Below are 22871 nucleotides of genomic sequence, written 5' to 3'. Positions count from 1 at the left end.
ACCTGAGTCAACATCAGCTTACCCTCCTCTAGAGTCTTTAAAACAGTTACTGCACTCCCAACTCACTGCAGACATGTCAGACTCTGTCATGCTCACTTCACATTTCCTCATATCACAGTTAGAGCTGGAACAGGAAATTGTGCAGCCTGAGGTTTTGACAAAGTGAAGCCATTTTATTTGGTCTGCAGTTAGCAAGAGTGAAGCTCAGTGAGGTTTATTTTAGATTAGACAGTCAATTAGGAGACTAATTAGCCATTCGACCATTACAACTAATTATTGGATGGAATGATGTCAGTAATTACTGTACAACAATGTCATCCTCGTGCTAAAAATAATTGTTGCACTTTGGATGACTCCAGTATTTCATGCGGGCTCACAGAGCTGCCACAGCAAACACATTAACAAGTTCCCACTTGGAGTCGATCTGCTTAGAAATGTGTGTTTACAAGACTTTGTTCTATTTACAGAGACACAGATTTCTCAATAATTCATGCAGGTCAAACGCCATGCCTGCGTGGATGAGGTGACAGTGAGCAGAGACAAGCCCCCTCTGCTACTGTGGGAACAGGCGTGACCTCTGACCCCCGACCTCAACTCTGAAGCTGTCTGCGTTTGACTGTGTCTGCGGCTCTGTGGGCCGCCCGATCACAAACACTCACCTTGGGCAATGATGAACTGTGATGGATGGTAACCTGTGAGCCATGAGGTCGGCTGAGTCAGCCCCATGCAGAGTCAACCAGCTGACCTCAGCTAGGTGTGTTTATCTGGACTCAGTAATTCATTCAGTTGTTCCAGATATTGAAATGTGCTTTGTCTGGGGAGGATGAAAGGAAAGGTGGAAAAACTAAACATGGATTGGCAGGCTGAAAACTGAAATCTGCAGGTGGATATTGCCTAGCAACAGACAGAGCCTGCACACTGGTTTTGTTGCATTTGAAGGATACTAATTGATGAGAGCACAGTGTTGACTTTATAGTTTATGCCAGAGAACCCTTATTAATAACCAACCACGTTCATGTATGCGTGTGCTGTAGTCAAATGATGATCTTGTGCTCCTGTGGATTAGCACTGCAGTATAGCTCCATCCTCCTACTATATGTGCATATTGATATTTCAAAACTTCAAAGTGAGACAGTCATGAAAATGTCCCCCTGCAACAACCCCCAATGCCCTTCCTCTCCTTTCTGTAAGTGCATAGACATACATATAGGAGGTAGGGATGTTACATAAGTGTGCTGTGATAGATGGGAGCGCTACTTTGTCCTGGGGTATGTGTTGAGAGCAGAAGGAGTTGCTTTAAAGACACGGTAATATATAGTATAATACCTAGATGATGAAGATGAGGAGTTCAAAGACAGAAGCGTGATCCTGGGTAATAACTGGTGAACATTACATAATTAGACAATTACTTTCTAAATTACAGTACATTTTCTAGAAACTGGTTGTGTCTAATGAAAACGTAGTGGATGATTTCGCAGCTGTAGCCAGTTTGAGAAATGAGCAGAAAGGAAAAAGAAAGAAAAAAAACAGCTGCTCCCAGGCCTGGAAGTGTTTTTATGTGCTAGAGGCAGAAACTCACATTATTATCAAGGTCACAGTGACTGGTGGAGTACTACTACTGCAGTACATGATAGTGGGAGGTGTTTCTAATGTTTTGGCCATAAATAAGGGGCCGAAACATGAGAGACAGTGGCCACTGAGTGTATATGAATCATTAATGATACAGGAGTGTGTGTGGCATTCATGTAAACCTTTAACAAATCTGTCACTTTTAATGTCCCAGCCAGTGGCTCCAGCTATTATTGGACTGCTTAATTGCAACTTTGCTAAAACCCACTGCCACGGGAACTGAGGAGAGTCCACCTTTCATCATAAAGGACGTCTAGTTATTGCTGCTACTTCCAAAATTAGACAGCAAGCTGCTCTAAAAGTCCTATATATGGAAGCAGACCTTTTGTTCTTCCTGCAGAAATAAAGTAACTCAGTCAGGGAGGTAGATGAAACAGATTTACTCTCCGAGTGGAAAAGCTCTTACAGGGCACTTTAACAAAGTCTCATTGATGGCTTGATGTCATGCAGTCATTATACAGCAGCTCACGCAAATGATATTTACCTTCAGTAATGTTAGATTTGCTATAGATAAGGGGCATTAATCCTTGAAATGCTTTGTTGTGTACAAGCTAGTAAACTTCTCTTCTGGATAGAATTACTGTATATAGACTATTGTGAGAACAGATATTAAAAAAACTGTAGGCTGTGGAGAAAAATAGATTTTTCTGTTACCAAAAACAAGTTATCAAAGGTTGTAATCCTAAAGATTTAAGTTCTAGTTAATCTGGACAACTACTTCTGCTAATCTCCATCCACGCTGTCTGAACAACAGTGTCTTTTTTTGTAAACACAGTTCAGAACAATTGCAGGGACATTGTTTCCTGTCACTGCTTTCTCAGCCAAATTCTTTCAATGTGACCAAATGGCTTTAGGAAATGTTGGGTTAGCATCAGCACTGAACAGTAAACACTGAGGCTGATATCAGGGAGATAAAACTACACTGGATTATGCATGCATTGTTTTCCTCTGAATCCTTTTTGCTTATGCAGGCAACCTGAATCCAGCATGGGACTGGCAGACTCCACCATCATTACCAATAAAAACTAGTACATAGAGAGAATGTAAAGACATTTGATGACAAGTGAAGAAAAATATACAGAAACAAAAATTACATTTAATGAAAATTGTGGGGATAATAACTTTTAGGAAGACCAAAAGGATTGGTCAACATTGAGAACATCTGTCTTTTACTCAAAGGCAGGACAAATTGTACCATGACGAAGAAGCAAAACATTTCCAATAACAAGTTGTTGACAGAACAAAACCCAAAATTTGAAATCACAAAAGCAGAGGGTAGATGATTCATTAGTGGAAACAAGAAGAGATAGTTCCTAACATTGTGAACTTGGTGATTTTATGTTCAACTGTTTGAGTAGGTGTTGTTGAAAACAACTTGAATTACTTGCCTGAAGCTGTGTCTGATAAAAACATTTTAAAAACATGAGAATGTGAGTTTTGTGAGAGAAAAAATGGAATTTAACAGGAAAGGAATTTAAAGCGAGTAAATATACCCACAAACGGACAAAAGCATCAGTACCTTTCTCTGTCACACACGTCCTGAAGCAGCTAGAGAATAATGTGCATTTCAGAGGTCTGGCTTGGGTCAAAGGTCACATATTGAGTCTGTCCTCGCAGCGACGTTCATCTCTGACACCTTTGAAGAGGGGTCGTACATCATGGTGGGGAGTCCTGCGTGTCAAATGAAGACCTTGTGTAACAAGCACCATCCTTCCTGTTGTGGGAGCCTGTGTGTGGTAATGCATGTGTCCACTGAGGGCGTGCAGGGGTGGACATCACCACCGCCATCATCTTAGATCTAGGTCCTGCTCACATGCTGGATTATTTCACCCTGTCACGGGAGTTTTTCATCTCCACGCACAAATGTTTGTTTGCTATTGTATACGCACACTGGTTTCTAGATTTATCTTGTCCTGTTAGTCAAATAACTATACAAGGAAGGTTCATATTGCTATCACGGGTAAACCGAATGCACAGTGAAAACTCTGACTCTAGTAAAAGCAACTTTCATTTGATGCACAAAAAGAAAAAGCACAAAACCTAAATGGTTTGAAAATGCAGATAATACAAACAAGAATGTGATATGAACACTATGAACACAACAGTGGATAAAACAAGCTCCCTGAATACTTGCCTGTCACGTGTGCAGTCGGCGCGCTCACAGCACGAGCGCTCTGCATGAACTCGATTTCTAAGCTGCACGCACAGAATGTGTGCAGACCTTCAAAAACGTGGGTAAAATGTACAGTATGTCACACAGACACATGCAAAGCCGTGCAGACACAGAAAGCATGAATTGCATTAATGTTGCAGCCCAAACACACAGATGTGTGCAGGTAACCATGCAGCGCTTAGCTGCCATGCACAGTTATATATACATAAAGAAGTGGAATTTAAAATGAATCAGAGCCTTGATTGGTTCTATCAACTCAACCCTCATCTGTCAGTAATGTGAGATTGATATCCTACACAACATGAGTTTATAACTTATAACAGCGAATAACTTCAGAGACACCTGGATTGTGTAGCCGTCGCTTAAGACATTTTGAAACCATGAACTCTTGACTGTCAAATTATTGATTCTTTCTGCTCCGCTCTGTTGCCCTTGTGTTAAATAAAATGCTTTTTATTCCTCGGAGCACTTCAGCCCACTTTCTTTTTCTCTTTCCAACAAGGAAATATGTCTCCTTCTGCGTCTCTGTGCAACACATCAAGAGCATCTATGATCCCATGATGAGACACAACAATAATGATGAAGTAATGATAGCTTCCTTCACTGGACTGTTTTCAGCTGCTTGATCTATGACACTCGTTTGCAGTTGTCCAGGTTTCCAACATTTCCTGATGGATGATCCACAGTGATTCAGTGATTGCCAGCCTTTCATCTGCACTTCCACTTCTCTCTCCCCCTGTTCAGTGTCTTTTCCTCACAACCCCTCAAATGTCCTCCTCATCTATACATCTACTTGTGCTCCTTTACAGTGTCTCCTTCGCTCCCAGCTTCCCTCTATCTCCCTTCACGCTCTCCCCGTCCCTCTCTCTGAGTGACTTTGTGGATTTTACATCTCTGTTACATAATGGGGGACTCAGGGGACGAAGGCACTTCAATCAATACTTCAAATGGCCTGGTCCCGGAGGACTCGCTCCAAATGCCACGTGACAACATGAGAGGATGACATTTGAAGAAGAGGGGTGAGGGAGAGAAAGCCCTGAAATACCCACTGCTACCAGCAGTGCTCAGATTTAAGGGGCATGGTTGTGACTGGGGGGAAGAAAGCGAGCACGAACACTGATGAGAAAGATTAGAGACCACTGGAGAGAGGAAGAAATTTCAGGAAAGCTAAGAACAACAGGCAGATAAAAACCCACTCGCTCGGGGACACGAGCCCAGGGTGATTCATATGTCTCACTGAGATAAAAGCCAGACGAATAAATAGAAATAGAATTATTCATACAGAGGCATCAGAGGGGTAGGACAAAAGTTTACTTTAAAAAGATAGTAAAGTAGCGCACACTTTGTTGGGCAAAATACAGCTTTGCATACAATGTGCATGAGCCCCTCATCACCCAATTCATGCAACTAACTAGCTGAGGGCTGATCTTGGACTAGATACACAGATTAAATACAGATCTATAAGATATAAACCTCTTTTTCTCTATCACACACTGTTGATGTAATGTGATTATAAATATTATTATTTATTTATTTCAATTTTCCTATAGATCCAGTATTTTTGTGTCAATTGCTTTTTCAATGCTCTTTTATCAACAGTCAGTAAGAATTTACCTCTGTTGGCTTTACATTTACAGAAATGGTACTCAGTATTTTGACTTGAACAGGTGGAGTTTTTAATGTTCACATTTGATGTAGACTTATATCAATCAGGTGATCTTACATGTAACTTGCTTTCAGGAATGAGTAGATGGTTATTTTGAGGACCTGAACGAACGTGCTCTAGCATCTAGAATTCATGCTGATGGTCCCTTGGGTCTGAGTATGCATCATCCCAGTGATGAGCCCTTCACCTGGGACTGGCTCTGTGCTCAGCCTCAAGGAAGGTGAAGGCTCTGGGCTCCATAAATCTCTCACTTCTGCCTAGTTCATGCTATTTCTGGCCTGGGAGGCCACAGAGACCTGGATGTAATTGTGTGTTTCTCTTTCTATAGGTCTATATTTATTTGTTTCACCCCTGTAAGCGAACAGTGTCCTTATGTTTGTGTGGGGGATGGAAAGATACAGTAAGATAATTGCACCATGGCAATCTCATTCAAATGTCCAGCTACTACAGTAATACATTTAACTGTAATTTATTGCACTGTAGCTGGGAATGACCTTTGGTGCTTTAGCATATATGTCAAGTAAATTATATTAACAGATTAACTGATCACTGGGCCATGGAAACAGAGGAAGTATGATGGGTTTACGTCATGTATAGAGTGTCTGATATCTGGAAGATGAGGAATTTGCTAGAATGAAAGATGCCAACTCATGGCATATTTTACAGTGACAATGACTTCGAATTCTATTCTTTAAGGCCAGTGTGTTTCAGATTCCTTGTTCCATCTGCAAACCTGACCTGAATTTGTCAGCCTCTGCACAGCCTCTGTTTTTAAAAACGGTCATGTCCCCAAATGTTCTAGCTCATTTTGAGGAAGTTTACAGTAGCAGAACAGTAGTGTACTGGGTCACTGCAGGTGGGCAGGTGGGTGCACAAATGTGTGTTTGTGTGTACAGATTACATGCATGTGCTTTTCTCTGTAGTTAGCAAAAAGTATGGACACATTACTTTACCTGAGGGCCCCTGTGAGGAAAGCTAGTTAAAATTCCTTCATTACTGCAGCTCATATTATGTTCACGCACTGAATATTCTTTAAAAAATCACATTAAATCATAACCAAACTAATTTGAAGGTGCTGGTGGTGCATGGTCTCTGATTTAGAGTGAAATAAAACCCAAATCGAGAGCGTGTTTTGGATCATTCGCATGTGTTGCTCTTCTTCATACTCTCTCTGGGGTGCCTTTGTTCTGGTTTGAAAATGTTAAGTAACAGTTTTCTCTTTTTAATATGACATTTACTAGTGAAGAGACATCATGTAATGGTTGATAAATTGTGTTGAAGATAATTTGACTGCCTGACATTTTGCTATTCCATTTTGGGGGTCTGTCAGTGTACTTCATATGTGCAAAACTGATTCTGTAAATGAGTGAACGTATGTAATAGCATCTGAAAGTATTCAGCTGTTAATAGAGCCAAAGTAAAACTTGTTTCATCCATGAATCCAACAATTAGTCACAATGAAATGTTCCCAGAAATAGAACGTTTGACTGTCAGTACCTATATTCAATTGCAAGCACTTTTGGAGAAAAATAACAGTAACCACAGCAGGGTTGCCATATTTCCGAGGATTTAATGGAGCCATTTTCAACAACACAAAGTGGTCAATTAGTGAGTCAAGGCAGGGAGAGAGATTCAGGTTCTTAGTCATTGTGGTAAAGATCTCAAGTGGGTGAGAATGAAACATGAAGTGGTGTATGAAAAAAAAGATATCTTATTCGAGTTTCTAAACACACAGTTACGCAATCCCTAGAAAGGACGGCAGCTCTGTATAGGTAGGTCTGACTCTGACGCATGATCTTAAATCAGACCTGTAGTTAGCAGTAACAGTCGCTGTAGTTTAATACCTCTAATACTACAAGTTTCCTAATTCTGGGTGCAGCAGATGAATCTTTAGCAGCCGCTTTGACAGAAATTAGGCAATAGAGCAGCTGGTGAATGTGTTTACAGACCAGTCAATAAAAAACGTAGAATGTTTTAATAATGTCAGTGAATATTAATTCCAGCTCCCTATTTCACAACTTGTCTTTGTGTGCACATTTTTGATGATTAGCTGTGGTCAGCACTAACCAAGATGGCAAACAATTTTTGCAATTAAAGCCATGCTTTGTTTTTGTCATTGACAGCTGAACACTTCAATTGTAAAGCAGCAGCAGTAGAAGGAGATATCTGCATTATTAACATTAACTTAATACACCTACAAGATGACACAGATGCTGGAGAGTGAAAAATAAACACTCCTTGTGTGTGTGTTAAAACAATTGGAATCCAGTGCAGGGATTTAGCACCAAAAACTGCTAAAGATCATAAAGAAGGATTACAGTTCATAAGGACGTTTCCTTCATATATAACCTCTGATGATTGAATGTGAATTAATCCCATATTAAACTAATGTCACTTTAAGTCCTCTTGGTTTAAAATTGTGTCAAGAGAGGCCAAGGCCACTGGCTTAATGTTTCCCTACTGATCACTTCTGGGTGTACGTTGCCAGGTTGAATACTGTCACTGTAGACTCGTACTTATAGAGGCGTCATGCGTTTGTGACTTTGGCATACAAACATTTTGGTGGTAGCACAGCAATCCTGGAGCGGTACAATCTGGCCGGACATTCATGGACCACTTTAAAATACTTCCTCCACAGACCAATGTGCAATAGGGGTGACATCTTTGCAGTGAGGTATACAGTACTCTAAGAGAATACTGTACTCTGTCTTATTTAACCATTTAGATCCTCAAGGCCTCTGGCAACATGACATTTTAGACTCATGGCACTGTCATTATGTTACATAATCCAGACTAGAAATAAAGGAAAGAGGAGTAAACACAACATTTACGGTGATGAATGCTCTGCCGTGCACCTCTCTGACTCCGTGTATCTCTGTGTTTGTCTCTCTTCGCCTCTGTCACACTGGGTGTGACTCAGATCATTGGCCCCAGAGGCTGATCAATCACCATCAGCACTGACCTGTGCGGATGTCATTCATCATTGCTGGGTTGTTTTCTGGGGTGTGTGTGATGGCCTCTTCAGTGTTATATGCCCACACTCAAACACATGAGGCACAAACAAGTTCCTGGAATTCATTTCATTTGGATTGAGACTATTTGGATAATGATGATAAACACTGCTAATCCCCCTGTGTGCTTTGTGCCCAGAATTAGAATAGCAGAGTTGAACCATTGATCATTTCTCATGGGATTTGGAGACAATGTGCAACAAAACACTTTATTTTGGGATATGAGGGGCAATGTACATAAATGATCTGTTGTGTAAGATATTTTTTAAATTGCTCTGTGGTTAATTAATCCTGACTTTGACTTTGACACAACTTCTGTTAGATTGTTATTTCTTGAATGCTGAGGCCCAAATCCTCAGCTGGAATCAGACATTTCTACTTAACTTCTTTGTTTATTTGTAACGCTTTCTAAATCAGTTTGACTCATAGGCTTGTCACAACGTGGTGTGGAGGAGACATCTTTCATCTGTCATTTCCTGAGCTAATTGTCCTGCGTCACACGTTGACGTGTGTATTTCTGGTGTGTGCTAATCTACCTGTACTATCACCAGAGCCGACTGGATTTTAGCTGTGTGTTTAATTATCACAGTCGATGCTCACAGAGCTGAGGGAGCAGGCTAAACTGTTTGCCTGCATTCAGTCCCAGTTCATTTAGTTGCTGCCCTAGAGGCTCAGGCTCTTTATTATGAATGAGGCGCCTCATTGATGCGCCTCAAAGTCACAGGCTCATTAGAGCTAAATACTGTTTGCTGGCTGTAGTTGTATCTTGATGGCTCCTGCAGCAGTACACGACGATTCTGTCCTAACTCCATCAACTTTGGAGCAACGTGAATGACCTGGCTGCTCTAAAAAGGCATAACATGCATCTATTTAACTGAAACTGAGAACTGTTATGCAGCAATTTATCTGTCTGCATTCATTTATTATCACGAATTCAGCAGCTGGCTCAGTTAACGTGTAGGATATGTGATTGGATTTAGGATATTTAATGTGAAGAGCCAGCATCAAACACTCAGTGTGCTATCTGCAAGCTTATCCAAGCTCCTTCCATTAAGTTTTAGCTGCAGCTGTTGCTAATGCTGCCTTTTTTTAGACCACACTTAACTGTGCAAGATAAACCGTACAGCTGTGATATCAGTACTATCTAAAGATTGTCCAAGGAAGCTTGCATGCGTGTCAGTGCACAGCATATGAATGCGGAAACATGACTTTAATGTTAATTTGTTCTGTCTTATTTGCATCTAAACTTTGTTTTAAAGGACTAGTTTGACATTTTGGGGACTTATCTTCTGGTTGGGAATTCTCATATCCGGCCACAGCATACTTCACACAAACACTGGATATGTGCGAACAGCTAGTTAGGCTCTGTCCAAAGATAAGAAAATCACACTACCAGCACCAAAAATGTATATGCTGTATGTTCAAATGGTACAAAACTCCATACAGTAACAACATACAGACAGAAATAATGAGCGTCACAAATGGATGTGAAGTGTAAAAATGACATTTTACTAGGGATCAAATGCACATGTGGCATTATTCTTGGCTCTGACCAGTTGCCAGGCAACATAGGACTTAAGGACAATTTGCTCTCAGATTTGAACTTTTAACATAACCACAGCGGTTTCCCCCTGACTCCGTTTTTCAATTTTTACTACATATATGAGGCACAGCTCCTCAGAAATCTTCAGAAAATGTACTTTCAGCAGAGCTACTCAGATCAATAGCATGCAATGAGACTGTACACCTCTAACCACACGCTGCATGACTGTCTGAAATGTGTTACCTTTACACCATAACAGCTCTTACATAATCGTTTTGTTGTCACAGTTACCGCTGGAATAACACTTGACACCACATTCTCAAGTGCGTGAAACAGAGTACTACGCAGCACAAATAGCTGTTGCTCATTGCTTTCATTTGAATAATTTTGCATAATATGTATTATGACTAAACGCAGATAATTTTTTCATGTGATAAAAATGACAAAAGAGAATAGAATTAATTCAATCTGTACATAATTTCCTACCTCACCAGTTCACTGCTTCCCTTTCATTGGTCTTCCCTTTATCTTGCTGTGTTGCCATCAGCAGGCGTTTAATATTTAGACTAAATTAAAGCTACTCTTCATCTAGCTGCGTAGTACTTAGTAATACTAATAAGCAGCCAGTTGTGCATAGTGTTTGTTTTCACGTGTGTCTGCATACAGTATGTGGGGGAGTGAGAGAGAGGCAAAGGTGTGTTATGGTGATGAAATGAGAGTACATGTGCATGGTAGCTCCCTTGGGCGTTGTTAGTATGTTTACATGTGGGCCATGTAACCGCTCTCCTTCAATTGACTTATCGATCCCCTTTTAATTATGTAACAATTTCAGTTTAAAAATAGACCACCGTCAATGCACCTCATCATTAACATCTAATACTGTACACAGAGCTCAAACCATCTATATCACAGGATTAGGGAGCAACTAAATAGGATTTCCAGCAATCCAAGCGTCGCTTTGATAGTCACTCTTTCTCCCACTCTCAGATTAATAGACCATTTTAAATTCCAGTTCAACATGCAGTGGCTGTAAAAACACACAGTTGAACATTTAAATTCTGCTCCTCTTCTGCCACAGTTAAAGAGACAGGAGGAAGAAGGACACAGGCACAGACTCACAGGCAGGTGCAGTGAAAGGACTTATTAGACAATAAGGTGAAAACTTTACAGGCCACAGAAATAAAGACGGGAAACATCAGTCTAATATGATCATTTACACTAAATACATGTGTCCTCTCTCATCTTGAGCCAAATGGTTTTGTTTTTTCTATACCAGTCTTGCTCTGTTACTGTGCAGTACAGGGCTCCTGGCACAAAGCACACCCAACCTGAGATGCCTGGTTTCACTTCCAGTGTACTTGTTGAAGAGAGCAGCAGTAGAGTAGTCACCCAAGGAGAGGACACAAGTTCCATGATAATTAGGGACATCATAGCTGATAGTGGTTGGCATTTAATTTTAAACCTCCTACACAAATACACAGGTGACAGATTGTATTAATGCAGCATGCAGCATTTAGTTGTATTCTGCCTGTTCATGCATTAATCTTTGGTAACCATGTCTTGCAGTGTGTGTGTGTTCATGATAGGTCAGTTTCTATTTATGTCCAAGCCCCCTCCCACTATCAGTCCCCCTTTACGCTATCTCACTCAGTGATGCTAAACTCTACGTCTGCTTAACGTCATAGGGCAGCCACAGGGGAGGTCGATAGAGAGAAGGAAAAAAGGAAAGGAGACCAGAGAAGAGGGGATGAGGAGCAGAGGATGAAAGGAGTGGCTGTTTGAAAGACAATAGAAGAGAGAGAGAGAAAGAACCAGAGGCACAGCTGTGACATAAGCGCCACTCCTGGCCTCCTCCTGCCAGAGACTTATTTTACACACATCTACTGTATCAACATTTAGACCTGTCTTCCTCACATTCATCGGACCGTCTCCTTTTCCGTGAAGCAGTCATTTGGCTTAAAAGCTCTAAGTCTCCTGCTACTCTCACCGTCATCACCACCCCCCTTTTTTTTTTTTAGCCTTGTGGGCTGTCTCTCTGTTTTCTGATGTGAAAGCTCCGTCATAATTTTACACAGCAGCGCTCCCCAGTCTCCCCCGCATCATAATAACTTTAGATTCCAATAGTGTTATTTTTTATCTGACTCTGACCCTGTTTCTGCTAAGCTTTTCTCACAAGCTTGCCCTGTCATGAAAATTGTGTCCACAGAGCGCGCCTTGCAGATATTGGTAACACTGCACACTCTGTGCTATACAGGACACACAAGAAGACAAAGACGCATTGTTGCAAAAGGCTGAAAAAGCCTTACACTGCACATTGGTGAAGAAAAAGTTTCACACAATATGTGCTGTATAGCTCCTAGATTATGCTCAGCGTTGTCTAATGTGGCTTGACGTCTACAGGGACACTTTTACATTATAATAGGATGTATAATGTAAATAAACAATATAGCTAAAATAGCTCCATATATGTCCAATATACATTAAGCATATGTAGCATCATTATGTCTACTAGACTTTCATTCTCAAAAATGAAAGTAACCTGCATGTTTCCATGTGGTGCTGCTTTGTACTTTATTCTTTCTAACGAAAGGTTGAGTATAAAGCTCAGTGAAAGCGTTTCAGAGTCACTATGACGTGGGATACTTTTCTCAGATGCAAAATGTATGAGGAGCCCAAATAAAATCCATTCGTCCAAACAATGCGTCACATTAGTTATATATAAACCAACTGAAACAGATTCATTCAGATTCAGATACAGGAGCATGAAAGCTGATTATGTCAAAGAAAAACTTACTGACATAAATGCAGAAAATCAAGTGATAACAATAACACTCTCTTATTCATACTGATTTGTCATCGTAGTGGCAGTATTAAAAGCAGTTTTAGTGTAGTTATACAGGTAAATGTTACATTGTAGAAGCAGTCTTACAAACGTGTGATATCTTTATCTCTGCGGTACAGTATTTCTTTGACATGACTCTGGTCCCGGTCAGCCTCGAGGCTGAATGAGAGCCATCAAGATGCTTCACATCAAAGACTGACCGGTGGTCAGCTTAAGAGCAGAGAAGCTGCTGGTCGGAGTAACACATTAAGCTGCAAGATGGAGAGACAAGCAATGTGCAGTAAAGATCAGTACAACACAGAGGTACTGCAGCCATGGCATGGGATGAGACTTTACAGACATGCAAAACCAATCAGAAAACAAATGTGCACTAGGTATCAGTGTTAACACCGAGCAAGTAGCTTGTGCCAGTAAGCATGAAATTCAAACCCTTTATCCATACAGACAGTCAGAAATAATGACCATCGCAAACGGATGTCAGAACACCCAGGCAGAACAAGTACACTGATCTCATAATTGCGGTTATACATTCATGTGATTTGGTTCAGCGTGTTCCCAGCAAGACTTCATGTCCCATTCTAAAAATATATATATTTTCCCAAACAAATAACCATGTTGAGTTTCACTGTTTTAATTCATTTTTAGAGCCCCCTTGGAAGTTAGTGCCTGTGAAGATCTAAGGCTTCTTGGATGTGCCGCTAAGTGATCACAGTAGGGGAGAGCGAGAGGAGGAGAGACTTGTGAATATTTATAAAGTGAAATTCATTCAGAGTTCAACAGTCCTTCCCGAAATGATGTTTGCTTTCAGAAACACAAACACGCTCTCAGTCTTGAATCTCCTCTTACAGGTTTTCAGTGTTTGTACCAGTATTTGTGGATCATTTGTACATCAGCACTGCCTGGGAGTAGCTTTCATGCATGTGGAAGCAGGGTTGCATGGCAGCACAGTGGAGTGACTATCTAATAAAAGGATGAGAGGATTAATGCTATGATGAATGACTCCGTCTGTTCACATTCTTGTAAGTCCTGGTCATCTGGACTGTTGCATCATAAGCCCAATTTAATCACTCCGAAATACTACGAAATGATTGGAGCAAGACCAGCATGGGCTCTAACAGGCCTCTTTTTATGGTAGGCTGCAACCTGACTCCACTTTATATAACCATTGCTAACATTATTAAAGATGAGCAGAATGGGAATTGGAGAGTATGAAATGATATTTTTCAGGTGAGGTTTTTTCCTGATAGGAGAAAACGTTAAGGTGAAACAGGGAAGCAGCCTCCACAGAGATCCTGATGTAAATGTCACGAATAATTAGACTGTAGATGAGTCGCGTTTGTCATCAATTCTCAGTGGATGTGAGTGAGTTTTCACAGCTCTTCAGAGGCAACAAAGTCCTGCTGGGAGGTCGAGGGCTTGTCACGGACAGGAACACGTGGGATTCAGTAAATGCTGTGACTAATACTTGCAGTTTACCTTCAGTTGTTAAAAACCCTGCAAAGATCAAAGGAGGTCTTGTATGCTGCATGCTGACTCACATGCGCCATTCAGTTGTTGTTCATACTGTAGATAAAAGCCAAAGCTTTTCAGTGTAATTTGATTTGAATTATTTCTCACACTACAAGACATTTTAATCTGCCTTCTCCTGTTAAGCTACCTGCAGCTAATCAGGCTAATATGCTGTCACCAAGGGCAACTTCTGAGTGACATATGGGGTTGGCAGGGGTCGCTAGTAGCCTCTCTTACTGGACCAGGATAATGAGACTGTCCCGCTGTCAAGCATCTGTGGCCCTGCTCTAGTTTTCCTTTGCCACACACTTGATCACCCACATAAAAAAAAGCACACACATACAGACATCATTTTATTAATTCAAAGGCAGAAATATTGAAATGAATGTAAAATCGAAACACGTCAGCAGTAAAGCCTGTATTAGATTGATGGTTAAAACATGTGTTAGGGCCTCTAGGTGTCTGCATGTGAGCGCGTGTCTCCGTGTTGAGTTGGAGTTTTGGCAGCGCAGAGATTAAGTGCATTCATCTTCATTTGCTGACTGGCATTAGCTGTGTTACCTGCTGGAACAGCAACGCTCTGTTTCACCCCCTGAGACTCAGACCACCAGTCTGACGCTAAAAACTGAACCAGACAAACTACTCACTCCTTATCTCTCTCTCTCTCTCTCTCTCTCTCTCTCTCTCGCTCTCTCTTCTGTGCCCTCTTTCATTCGTCTCATCCTCGCTTCTGATTATGTATTCTGCTTAGTGTCTGTCCCTCTTGTCCCACATGTACAAATGTCTCTGTCTTTTGTTACAATCTGGCTTGGTGTCACTGTGACATTTGACAAATTGCATACAAATAACACTATCCATCCCTTGCACTTTGAATGATGATATTCAGACCAGTAATTACTCCTCACACAGCAACTGTCGGATCTACACACGATCGCATGCATGTCCCGCACCCACACACTCATGCAAAGCACTTTCCCCTGTGTCAAACTAGAGCCTTTTGACACTAGAGTAATGACTTATTGAATACTTTATTATTCCCATATATTATTTTGTCAGAGCTGGGAAAATGAAAATCGACTGTCCTATTTTATCACCAAGCCTTTTTGTGCAAATGAGACTAGCAGTGACAAAAGAGAAGCGCAACGCTTAGATGAAAATGCTCCTAAACTTGTTTCTGATGTCTCAGTGTGTGGTTCCAGAATGAAGTGTGTAAGAGGAGGCTGAGCTTTGGTTAGGTGGCAGAGTGCCAAGGGCGTCAAAGCAGAGACTAATGGATGAGCTCCTGTCTAAGGTGTGGCAGTTTTGCGTGTATATGTGAAAGTGAGGCGCATACATTTGTATGTGTGGCTCAGGAAATGATGGAAAGCCACATTCGATTACTGGTCTGAGTGAAGGGCGAGGGAGACAATATGAGACAGGAGCACTTGTGTATTTCAGATGCCACCTTGAATTAGGTAGCTGGAGATTACCAGGAGAAACTGAAAACACTTGACTCAGAAAATGTATTCATGACATAAAAAAAAAAAAAGTCAAGGTGAAACAGCACCACTTTTTTCTGAGATTGAATAAAATGAGAAGAGGTACAATGGAAAGAGAGGAAAAAAAAGAAAACACAGGATCAGAAGTGGTCTGAGGGTAAACCACCAGAGAGATGGCAAAGTGGGTTTGCAAGAAAGAGGAATGTTTCTTTTTTCAGCCATGTATGAATGTGCGTCATCTGCCTGCAGTGCAGAGACGGTGAAGTGTGGAGTGCTCCTCATTCAGCCTGTTGAATAATTACACAGACTATGACACAGGGACAAAGTCTAAAAGCATTAGCTCTGTTTTCCTACTGTACCATGCAAGTTGTGGTAAACCTCGCTTGAACTAGATCTAAAAATAGTCACATCTTGTTACATCCTAACAGAGCCTATGAGTGCAACGTGATAATAATGAATGGAGATAATCCTGTATGTCCACCTATCAAATTCAAGGAGTAATTGCAGTATTTAATAACCTGGTTGTTAGTGTTAATCTTTTACTCCTCATGAATATTAGAGATGACAATTGATGATCTGGGCATAAAGCATGGTTAATTTAACTGAAATTATCCTGAGTGCTTTGAGTCAGGCAAAAAAAAAAGAAGTAGAAAGAAGTAGTGGGGTAATTGACCAGTTATAGTCTCACTTAATAATGAGACTAACTGTAGAGACCCAGAGAAACCATCAGAGCAGAAAGAAGGTCACCAGGACCATCATCAGGGTCCAGTGGTGCTTTCTTTGAGCTAAATGCTAACACCAAACTTTATTGGTCAAATCACATTTTTGACCCATATGTTAAAGTCTTTGCCAAGCAAACATGTTGATTTATGTGAAACCTTGACTCGCTGGTGGCATTAGACGGCAACTCATCTTCCTGTCTGTAGGCTATAAAGTTTCATGGCAATCCATCATTAGTTGGTGAAATAGCTCTGACTGGACCAAAGTGGTGGAGCGCCTTGGATCATCCATAAGACCAAATGCAAACCTCCACTTGCACGTGATTGTTTTGTAGCATCTTTTCATCTTTGGTACAACTTCCTTATCATGCACCAAGGTAAATTGAAAGAGCACCCCACTCTGACACTGATGTAAACAGTGGTATGCAGTATTTCCAATCAATTTTGCTTTTGATTGGACCTGAACAAAGTTTCTCTTACATTAAATGAAGGTTTATTTGCTCTGGACTTACACTCCCTGCTCAGATCAATGATGTTTAGAAGAGAAGTGTAGATTGTTATCATGGCCACTAGTCGTACTTGACAAAATATGTATGATAATGACACCGTGACCACCTTGACAGATATTGAAATTTCCCATTTATACAGTACTCCTTCAACATTTGCAGCCTTTTTCGTGTTAAATGTTGCACGTTTAGAATGATTCCTAAGTTCAAATAAGAAGAGAAATCCAGTGCAGAATCACTACATCAGATGCTTATTGGGGATAGAGGAGTATTAACACAGTCTATATGTTGTGAAAACATTTATATTTTATCATTCAGTAGTTCAATGTGACTATTCCTTGCAGCAAAGTCTCTGGGTATAGTAGTATTTATATGAACATAGTTGGAGAGGGATGACTTATTCTGATATATTGCCCTTTTAAGTGAAGGACAAAACCTTTTGATTTTGATAAATGTTGCTTTTGTCCTGGATTGATCTATTAATGTATCTTCACAACACCCAAACACAGGCTTTTCCACAGACTGACAACTACACCCAGACACCGTGTGTGCTCAATGATCACATTAGAAGGACAAGAGGGAGGCCATCTCTGTGGTGACAACGGAGCCGGCTCGGTTTCATCTATTTGATGACCTTCCTTCTGTTTCCCCTTTTTAATATTCGTGCTACGAAGAGCATTTGCATTGGTACCATTAAATATTGATGCTGTGTGAAAGGAAGAGAGGCGACCGACCATTCACTGCCACATGAGAATGGTTAGAAAAAGAGAGTGATGATGGGTACTTTGGAAAGTGAGTTAAAAGGAAAATATTTTTAGTCTTTTTTATCAGGCGTTTCTTTTACTTTATATTCTCATCTGCCATCTGAATTCAAATCATTGCTTGGGACTTAGAGGAAAGTGTCAGAGGAATGTGAAGCGCAGCTAAGCCGAGAAGAGATAGAGGGAGCTGGAAAAATGTGTTTGGGGTATGTGTGTGTGAGGGAAATAAGGGAAAGCAGAGAAGGTGTCCCAAAGAGACAAGGGAAGATTGGTTTCACCTGCACCACAGTGTTTAGATAAACTCCAGCAGCAGGGAGCTGAGGACTCAGCACAAATGAAACAGGATGCGGGTTCAACTCGATACTTCAAAGAGAACTTACGATTTCAAGCTGAAAATCTTTGGAAGACTGCAGCAGTACACATTAAAATTGGGGCATTTCACTTCAACAAAAGGGGATTTCAACAAAAGGGGAACCAGTTAATATACCGTACCACACTGCACCTTATCAGTGAGAGTGAAGCTATACAAGAACACCTTTTTCTTTTCTTGTTCCTGATGCAGGTGAAATGAAACTGAAATAAAATCACTGTACAAACAAGCAGGGCGCCACCTTAATACTGTGGTATAAATGATGACACAAAGAATTTATAGTAACTGGGTTCTGCCATTTAAAATAAACATGACATGCTAGTATGTCTGACAAGCTAAGGCATGCTGGTGCCTACGTCATCATGCCAATAATGCTGACGTTGGCATAATGCTCACTATCATAGATTAGTATGTTAGCATACTAAAATGTCCTAAATTAGAACCAAACACTAAGCACAGACAGTGGTGATTTGAGGTTTTTGCTGGGGCCCTCTGCAAAACATTGCAAGGGGCCCCTCCAACCAGTGTTAATTAGCATTATGTTATAATGACAAATGCCAAAAAAGATTATTTAGAACCTTTGAAAGTTCTTCTTGGTCAAAGCTGACTCTTCATTGTTTACTATCTAGATTTCATTTGATGGGGATGATTTTACATTTACAGAGTATTGGAAACATACAGTATTCAGTATCATAAAATCACTAGGCCTACACTACAGATATGGAAAACACAACACTCAGCTCAGTCACGTCATGGCAGCAGAGAGCTGGACACACTAGGTTGTTCTGCTAGTTAATTTAATAAATGGTATTTGACAAGTAGACATTTACAATCCTCAGGAGTCTCTTCACCACATTTAAGGCTTCACTAGCAGAATGTAGCTATTTACTATTATTTTTATTTGTTATTATCTGCTCCACTTTTCACTGCCTTGCTTTTTTCCCCTCATCTTCCTGTTTTTTGTTTTTTTTTTTTCATTTCATTTTTGTCTAATGTTGTTAGATCTGCTTGTTTACACTGAATCACGAGCTAACATTACTTGCAATAGGAGTAAGAGGTGGAGACTCATTAGTTTAGTCCAAATCCTGCAAGTCTTTATTTGGTCAGTTTTTCCTCTGCTGTTCCTGTGGAGCAGCACTTGAGTTACTGATATTTTGCAGAAGGCTAATATACAGAAGATGTGATAATGGTCTCCATGTATTTGGTAATGAATGATTCATCCCTGCTTGCATCACAGAGTGACTCATGAAGAACCGTCATTTTGTGTCTGCAGTTGTGTTTGTCGGGAACACCTGTGGCTCAGGAAAGGCCAAGAGGAAAACCACATTAAAAATGAGGATAACAATTGTTGTGTATTTAGCCAGAGTCACATACACGGCTTAACAACAGCAGCTATTGTCAAAAGAGAAACAAGGCCACAACAAAAAAAAAAGTCTATGTGCAAGCAACAGGTATTAAAGTGTCTGTACTTTACACAGGTTTAGAATACTTGCTGTACACGGCGGCGTTATGTAAGTCTGAGACATGTAGTCATTTACAGAGATTATAGGCTTCCTGTTTAAATAACAGGACACAGTGCTTCTGTTTACGCAAATGGCCTACAGGAACTCAATCATGTAAATAAAATGTTTTGTGGATTATTAGATTTTTATTGCATAACAGAAGGGGTCCTGTCAGAACTTTTAGCTTTACAGTAAGTGCTTGTTCTGTTTTGTGAGATATTTTAATATATAAAAAAGTTACTGGTGAAAAAATTGTCTCAGCTGCTTTCAGTCATCCATTCTTTCATTTCCTATCTTCACACCAGTTTGTAGAAAACCTCCAAAACTCTCAGAGCAGGTTTGGGCAGTTCACTTGTTTACCTTTTCCCTGGCCCCTCCCCTGTGCTCTGCCACTTCCTCATCACCTTGGCCTGTTAGAGGTGAGCAGGTACTGAGCTCACACAGAGCAACTCTTCGCTGCTTTGGGTTGGAGAATTCCCTAAAGACCAGCAGCCAGATAAAATTTCCACACTTGAAGGCCGGCGGCCAATCGGCAGCCTTCATGACTGGGACAAAGTCCTCTTTACTGAGTCATTTAACTCTGCTTCCCCTCCACCTGCTCTCTGAGAAGTTTCATGTTACACCCTCTGCATGGCTCTACCTGTCCAGGTGAACTGCCCTGCTGAAAGTGAACGTCGCTCATGAAGTTAAGTAAGTATACTTTACGACTGCAAGTTGTAAGTTGAGTTTTTTAACCGAATCGTGGTTGCTCTTTGTCTGTAATGCTTAGTTTAACTTTGTCAAGCGTAAAGCGTAGCTGCCGTGCCTGTTGCTAGTCTGTGGCATTTGCATGGAATTCATTTGCATTGGATCACAGTGTGTTTGTACCTTCCCTTCATATGCTTCAGAGACAAAGGGAATTATAATAATCATTGTATGCATTGATTTTTTATTTTATTTTTTTTGGTGTGTTGGTGTTCTGTACAGTGTGTACTGATCCAGTCAACCGTTCTGATATTAGTAACACTTCGCAGAGCTTCACATCTGCCCGCAGCTGTCCTGCCCCACTGAAGTGTCAGGTCTGGATCAAATACACCATGGAGATTGCAGTGAAGTCAGACAGCGACCGGCATACAGAAAGATACACACACAGCCTTATGTCGAGGTTATTGGGAGGGCAGGATTTAATAGTAGTAGTGTTACTACACATCCCATATGATAAATTCACATTATGTTGTCTTATGTAATGTTATGTTCTTAATGGATGTGGCTAAAAACCTATTTTTACAGTTTATACTTCAGTTACCCTTATCAAGTAGTAAAATGCCTACAGTACATGTTGAGGTATGATAACTTCAACACTGATAAAGACTCCAGGTAATCCAGGTATTAGCAACATTCAGGCATTTCAGGCATTATGATTTGCCCTGTCATGTAGAAATATTGCTCTATGCTTCTGTTTTGTTGTGTGTTGTTACGAAGGAGATGTCTGAATAGATAGAAAAAAATGGCTGACTGGAATTTACAGTGTTCAGGAGACATGTCTAAACACAGCAGGCTACGTAGGAATCGGTGCGTGTTAGGTTCGACAAACACATGTTGTGCTTATGACTCCAGGTTGCTTCACGTTCATGTGTCAGCGTCCATATTTATTAAGCTGCTTGGAAAGCTGGCGTTAATCTGGTGTCAGCAGGTTATCCTGATCGCCTGGACTATTTTAAGATTCATTTATGATCTAATGATGACCTGTTCATTAATAACCTCCTGTTGATTACTCACGGTCTGTGCTCTGGTTTGTAGCTGTGATCGTGTGTCTGCCTTTACATTTGTTTTAATATAACATTTGTTAAATCCCTGTCAAGTCATGCGCAGTTCATGATCTTGACATTGTGTGAGACCACGTGTGCAACAACTACAGTGAGAAGGTGATAAGGTGATAAATTAACAGTAACCTGAGCCGATGAAATAAAATCTGCAATGATTAACGAAGCAGTTATGCAAAACAGCGCTGTGTTACAATTTATCCAGAACGGTATGCTCACATGCATGCTCTTTATTTGATCTGATTTGGCTGTCTGGGCCTTTTGCTCTGAGGGTGTGTTTGTTTGATACGGATATGATTTGATTTTTTCCATCTGAACATAAGGAGTGGGTATGTACATAGCAACATGCTAACTCAGTGTGGACAAAGAGTGCTTCTTGACATTGGGTTGTTTTTTTTTTTTTTTTACACTCTGTCGCTAAGAAAAGGGGCTTACTTAGCAAAACCATTATTAACTCATTAAGTCCTCTACGATCACAAAAGAATTCAAGTGCTCTATTTACATAGAAAGTGCAGGAAGACGGTATAGGTTATCTTAAAAATAACAACTCTCCCAGCTGTCAATAGGTGAAAAGCACAGGTGATAACTCATGAACTGAAGCTGTGGCTCAGATGATTATTCTGCAGCCACACTGAGAGTAAAGACATACTCCCCATTTCATTATTGAACTGCAGGTTTAGTAGGATAACATCAAGCATATGTAGATTCAGGTTCAGCCAATCAGCTCTCTGGCTCTGGAGGGTGAGAGTTGTGGTCCAACAGGAATGATGTGGCACTGTCATCTTGTCACTTCAAACATGAGTAATGAGCCAGAGAGAGAGAGAGAAAGAGAGAGGGAGAGAGAGAGAGAGAGAGAGTACTCCTCAGGCATGGGTGTGTCCTCTGGATATACCTGTCTGCACGACTGGGTGTGTAGCGGCAAGTGGGTCTATGTACATGGTTCTGCATGTAGGTACATGAATCTGTAGGAATGTATTGTGTGATCTTCTTTCCAAAACCCTGTTTATTGTGTTTAATAGCTCCCAGCCAGGTTGTGAGTATGTGGGTGCTAAAGGCGTCATCCGTTTAGTTTCACACTAAACAGAAGTACATACTTATTTCCCTGTTATAGTCTTAATGTTAGTGTGAAGATACATGTTAATGGAAAAGTTTCCCAGGAGAGAGAAGAGAACAGACTTTGAGAAGAGTACGTAATCCATTTCAGATCTGGAGCTGGAGAGATTATTATCAAACCGCCTTCATTTTTGATTTTCTTTAACTTTCATATTTCGCCTCCCGATGGCAGGTATTCGCTTTTTCTTTCTCCCTTTCTGACTCGCTACACATCTTCTCCTATGTAGCGATGAAAGTGCTCTGCTCC

General features: G+C 40.7%; 1 protein-coding gene across 2 annotated transcripts in view; it reads left to right on the top strand.

Annotated features, from left to right (window-relative positions):
- Positions 1-20107: 20107 nt before the first annotated feature.
- Positions 20108-22871, top strand: part of lnx1 (ligand of numb-protein X 1) — a 32185-nt gene continuing 29421 nt past the window's right edge. For both annotated transcript variants that reach the window (XM_026345834.1, XM_026345833.1), the window contains exon 1: positions 20108-20399. The gene's annotated coding sequence lies outside the window, so the exon portion shown is untranslated. The remainder of the gene's footprint in view (positions 20400-22871) is intronic.

Source organism: Anabas testudineus, chromosome 4, assembly GCF_900324465.2.
Source record: "Anabas testudineus chromosome 4, fAnaTes1.2, whole genome shotgun sequence".
Lineage (NCBI taxonomy): Eukaryota > Metazoa > Chordata > Actinopteri > Anabantiformes > Anabantidae > Anabas > Anabas testudineus.
Note: the sequence above shows the minus strand (reverse complement) of the source record. Positions and strands in the feature narration are given on the sequence as shown.